The sequence below is a fragment of the Asterias amurensis genome, chromosome 1 (genome assembly GCF_032118995.1).
Source record: "Asterias amurensis chromosome 1, ASM3211899v1".
Lineage (NCBI taxonomy): Eukaryota > Metazoa > Echinodermata > Asteroidea > Forcipulatida > Asteriidae > Asterias > Asterias amurensis.
Window position 1 is genome coordinate 28,546,441 of NC_092648.1, and position 6,000 is coordinate 28,552,440.

Genomic DNA, 6,000 nt, shown 5'->3' on the forward strand with positions numbered 1-6,000 from the left:
TGCCGTACAATTTACGTTTCTCCTGAAGATCTCATGCATGAAAGAAGTGACAAAATTGTTAGCTCTAAACGATAATTCTCAGCTTGTGCTCCGAACTGCGAATGTATGGTATTCTAATATAGCAATACCCAATAGGCCTAGGGCCTATATTAAAACTTTTTTTAAATCAACTTTACTATAGTATGATAACTCATAAACAAACAAACATGAAACTGATATCATCTCCGCTGGTCTGACTCCTATCCAGAGTTTTGTAATCAATAACAGCATCGCCCACGAGCAGAGACCGTGTTTCCGAGACCATGTTTAGAGACCATGTCTCTAGCGGTCTCTAGCGGCCGTGTTTGTACTCCACCGCCCCGCCGGAGGACCTTAGAGTAAGCGCTGGCGACGTGTTTACGATCTTACCTTCGCAAGCCTTGGTTCGTGACGTTTCTTTGTTTGGGCACAGGTCTTATTTTTAACCCTCAATCATTCTCAAAAACTTTTTTTTTTCTCTTTTGCACTCCGTCTTGAAGCGTCGCACCTGTGCATAGTTGTCATCACTCCTCTTCTCCTGCGAGCCAATCTGATTATTTTGCAAACTTCAAAAAAATCTCAGAATATGTAACAGCTTTATTATTAACGAGCCACGCCACACTTGTGTTTTTGTTTTTGTTTTTTGATCACTTACAAAGTATTCCTAAACAAAGTGTACACATCAAGCACTTTGTTAAACAATACATGTTGACTGGTGTGCCGGTGATTCATCGTCATAATCATAATCAAAACAAATAAATGGATGAAATAACATTTTGTATACGTTATTGAAACCGACGAAAAGTGATGCTTGAAGCTTTGCGTGGTGTGGATCATTACAGAAAACTGAAGTGCGGGTACAATCAGGTGTAAATCTCTTATGGGGGGAGTGTTGGTTCTGAGATGAGCCGGTGTGGTCTCAACGTTTGAGCTACTTTTCTGAAGACGAGATAGAGTATACTGTTCGAAACGTCGAGACCAAACCGGTTCTTGTCAGAACTGACACTTCTCCCAAAATAGTTTTATGCATGGTTGTACCGGCAAGATTACTACTATAAAGTTTTTCCTATCTCATAATCACAAGGCAGGTCTAAATAATTACAACAACAAAATGGGGGAGAAGGGGCGAAATTTCAATGTGGCAATATTCAATCATAATTGTCTCTATAGTGCGGTTATGCCAATACCTTAATTGGCAACATTGGCGTTGTGGGTATCATGTACAAACAGCACTGTGAATCTTTCAAATACTTATCAAAATGTTTCATGCGAAAAAACTTTGACCATGATCCTGTATACGGTAGAGATAACTGAAACATCATCTGACGCAATGGTGTCTCAAACCTCGATTGACTCAACTTTATTTTATTTATTTTTTACAAAAATTACAAAACCACTTACTGTTATCCAATTAAAGCACTGATGTTCCTGTCGCTTTTACCATATTGATTTCACAATCCTTTCACGTGTACGACATCTTTTCCCCCTTCTCTTTCTTCGTTTTCCTTCCATTTTTCTGTTTTCATCCGGTACTGATTAAGTTGTTGACCATGACAAAAATATTCAGAGTGGTATGGAGGTATGTGGGCAATTCCCCAATGTCATATATTATTTATAAGCATTGCAGAGTGGCGAATTGGGGATAGATACGAACTAATTCAATGTGACATGCCACACATCATATCAGCTCATAAATACATCACAGAGTATATGCTATTTTATGAGTTAAAGGTGTGCTCAACTTACTGTACAATAAACAGATCCACAAGTCATATGCGTGTGAACCTCTTTTCCTTCTCTTTACAAAGTGCCGGGTCAGAACTTGACCCGCATGGTCAGTATATGAACACTTTATTTACCATGTCCATTGATGTCCCAGATTCCAGTGAGCCTGACTCATTCCGGGTCAGAGTGACCAAAAAGGTGATTTGAAAATAGAATTTAAACTCGCATTCTGCGTACGATTGACCAATTTCTGTGTCATTTTGGCACAGCTTTCGGGTCATACTGACCCTGCGATGGGTCTAGCCCTACAAGACCGGGATCTGGGGGTCAATTTGGACTCGGAAGTTGTTGTGGAGTGTATGGGTTTCCAATTCATGCTCAACTCCTTTTTTGGACGGGCCTCATGGCCCCCAAAAAACTGATTCCGGGTTAATATTGACCACGAAACAGGTCACGATCACTAAAATACGGGCCCTTCTCAAGGTCAGTTTTAACGGGTGAAAGAGGTTGGTACAGCAATCTTTGTCGCGTTCATCAATTTCCTTCCTATACAATACAGTAAAGTTTCATACACAAATGGGACCCGATGGGTTGATTTAGTCTTAGGAGATATTGAAAACTTTAAGGCTATAGTCCTAAGTTAGGATGAGTATAACTCGAGATAAGACTAGTCTTAACTCTTTGCGAAATCCAGCCCACCCCTTGCTATCTGTGTGGTTCGTTGAGCGCGTCTTCATTGGCACATAAGCAAGACGTCTGCACCATGGTTCTGGAGATGATCTTGGATCGATGACATTCAAAATGATACCTGCACCTCATCTAGGTAGCTGGCAATGATCACTGGCCAATAACTGTCGTCCTTGAGAAGAATTCTAAGACGACAACGTCTTATGATGTGTTGCTGGCAGGGATAGGAGTGCTGTCACATTGATCGATGCCTTTATAGCTTGTGACCTTGACAAACATCTTGACTGCACCTTTCACCTTAAAGATGATGCATTTTTCCTGTTCCAATTTGGATATCAAGGACGTGTTGCTCTTCTACAAGCCCAATATACCGTTCTTATATTATTTTGTCGGTTAGATTATCTTGGTCGCCAAATACAGTGTTGTTTCCTTCATGAGCAAACCTTTACACGAAACACAGATATATTTCAGGCCCTGGGGCATAACTACAGACAAGCTGTGAAAAGTAACAGCTCATTCACGCTCTAAGATGTAGGTTTCGGTATTCGTTGTTTGCTTAAGGTTTGCAAGTGATCTGTCAAACTTTAATGTTATTAATCTTGAAGACCACAGAGTGCAAACGTTTCACTTTTCATACGTTTGGGAATCAACAGAACCGTTTGGGTGGCCACTTCATTATCCAGAAAACAAACAGTTATTTCCAGAGCCATCGTTTTGAAATGCCGCCCTCTGTGGTTATGAGAATGGCCAGTCAAATCGAAACCGCCATGAGCCAAGTTGAGTGGCAACCTCGGCCCAGTAATTAATGTGCTAAACGCTCGGAGCAAGCATTTAACACCCTGGGACGATAACTCTTGAGGCAACTCGCACTGTGTCAACCAATTAGCACCCCGTCCTGTTGCAAATCACTGCGCAAACACTTCTGACCTGTGAGGACGACCTTCCCCTCGCTCGCCGCGGTATCAGATACGACTTCTCTCTCGGGATTGTTACAATCGACTAGAGTGAAGAAGAAGAAGTGAAAAAACACTGGCACTTGTGTCAACTTCATTTTGTGCTTCATTTTGGGGGTGTTCAGTTTGTCTTTCCCCACTTTTTATTGCAAGTTTGCAAGTACGGGGTTGCTGCGAGAAATAGTTGCTTAGATTTCTGAAGATTGAACAATTGCGGTTGAATGTTTAACATTTTGTTTTAACGGCAAAGTGATTTTTTTCTCAGTTTTGAGTTTGCTACATCCCTCTTACCTCTGGTGAGTTAATTCAGTGTGCGTGACTATTCAGAAATTAAGAAGTCTTTTTTTAAGACAATTAGTTATGGGAAACCAGGCTCCAACATAAATAATAGTTACAAAAAGCTTTGAACAGCGTGAGCACATTGCCAATTATAGTTTGACCATCCTGGTTAGATGTTCTAGTCAAGATTTGTTTTGTTTTTTTAATAAAAAAAATTACAATAAAACTTCATGGTTTATTTTCTCCATATACATCATTTTGTGTATTAGAGTCAAGGGCGTTGCAATATCGTTGCAAAAAAAGTAATCATTTTGACATGTGGATTTATTTGATGACAGTTTTAGTTGATTGCTGTCAGTCACAATTTGGACCACTGCGTCAAAACGATTATCAAGAAGACTGACTGGGACTGGAAGCCATAAGATCTTGGCACATGGATGTTAATAATACGGGGGAGCTAAACTCGAACCATGTTTTTTGAAATCCAAAGAGTCTGTTAAGAGTTTAACGCACAAGATGGTTTCACCAATAGGCCTTTCTCACACACATCATGTACACGGCTTGCGCAAATTTGAAAATTTATACCGCAATGCATCTGGGGAAACCGAGTTCATGATTCAAACCAAGATGGACGCCATGCTGTGTTATATAAATAAAAAAATATGTGTGTAGTGCATCGATTTAAGACAGCGCACCGTGTTGGTTGCTGATGGTGCTTGGTTTCGGATTTCACCCCAAATCCTTTACTCGCCGCTCATATGCATTGTAACATGCATATACTCTCTAAATCTAAAAGAGTGAAAACACCACTCTTTACAGGTCGAGTTGTCCCTCAAATTGCGCTTTAAAAAGAGTGGGTGTCATTTCACTCTTTTGGAGGGATCACTCCAGGACAGAGTGAAAAAATCACTCAAAAAGATGCAAACATCAATCAAAAAGAGTGGAAGACCACTCGAAAAAGAGTGCTTTTTGACTCTTTAGAGGGTATGGCATTCCCTTGAACCGAAATGTAATCCTATTGGGGGGAAGGGTGTGGGAATGTTAACAATCTGACTCTAAAAAAAAACATATCTAACTCTGCAGCAGTTATCGCACTAGAAACCGATCAAAATTTATGGGGGAAATCTCTTGATACCTAAAGGCAATGGACACTAAAATGGCATATACTCAAAATAATTATAAGCATAAAACCTTATTTGGTAACGAGTAATGGGGAGCTGTTGGTAGTATAAAACACTGTGAGAAATGGCTCCCTCTGAAGTAATTATATACTTTTCGAGAAAGAAGTCATTTTCGACGAATTTGATTTCGAGACCTCAGATTTAGAGTTTGAGGTCTCGAAATCAAACATTCTGAAAGCACACAACTTCGTGTGACAAGGGTGTTTTTTTTCTTGCATTATTATCTTGCAACTTCGACGACCGATTAAGCTCAAATTTTCACAGGTTTGTTCTTTTATGTAATGTTGAGATACACCAAGTGAGAAGACTGGTCTTTGACAATTACCAATAGTGTCCAGTGTCTTTAATGAGCTATATCCGCGATAGGCATGTTCACGCATTTCAACCTCAAAATGTAAAGATACAGGCTAGTTAAAAACTGTGTATTGAAACAAAGAAACCGATTATGTTTAAATCCCAAAAGTCGCTGAAAACTAGCTGCAGCCCCCAGATCGCAATGCTTCTTATTTAGATTGCCAGACGAGTAATCGAATAGAGAACGTGATAAACATCCCGCAACAAACCACAAACTATTCTCTGTAGTCTGTTTACAAGCAATTTAGATGACATAAACAGAGTACTAAAGTATTTTGATTAAATTTTCTCACCTTGGTTCGAAGGTGTGTCTATTGAAATCAGAGAAGAAGTATAATTTGTGTTAAGGAAGTTTAGGCCTACTCTTCTTCTTTTTCTTCTTCTTCTTCTTATATATTTTGGTAATGAAACCAACGATTAATCACTGTAGCTCGAAGCCTGAAGATGCCTGAATAGGGGTTCTTCCGTGGGGTTATCCTCTACGTCCTACGTCCTTCGGATGGGACGTAAAGCCGTTGGTCACATTTGTTGTGTAAGGCACTTTCGAAAAGAGAAGGGGTTCGCCCCGGTGTTCCTGCCTGTGGCTGATGTTGGGCCTATGCGCCGAAGTACTTTGTGTCTCGGAATTTATCACTGCAATAACCTATCTTTCTGAAAGTTTGTATATACTCAGCGCCTTGAGTACCTTGTTCGGTAGATACGTGCGCTATAAAGACTTCGATATTATTACTCCACGATAGGCGATTTCTGAGTTTCTTTTACGTGCACTTATACCAATCCTATAGACACACGGCTTTAATGTC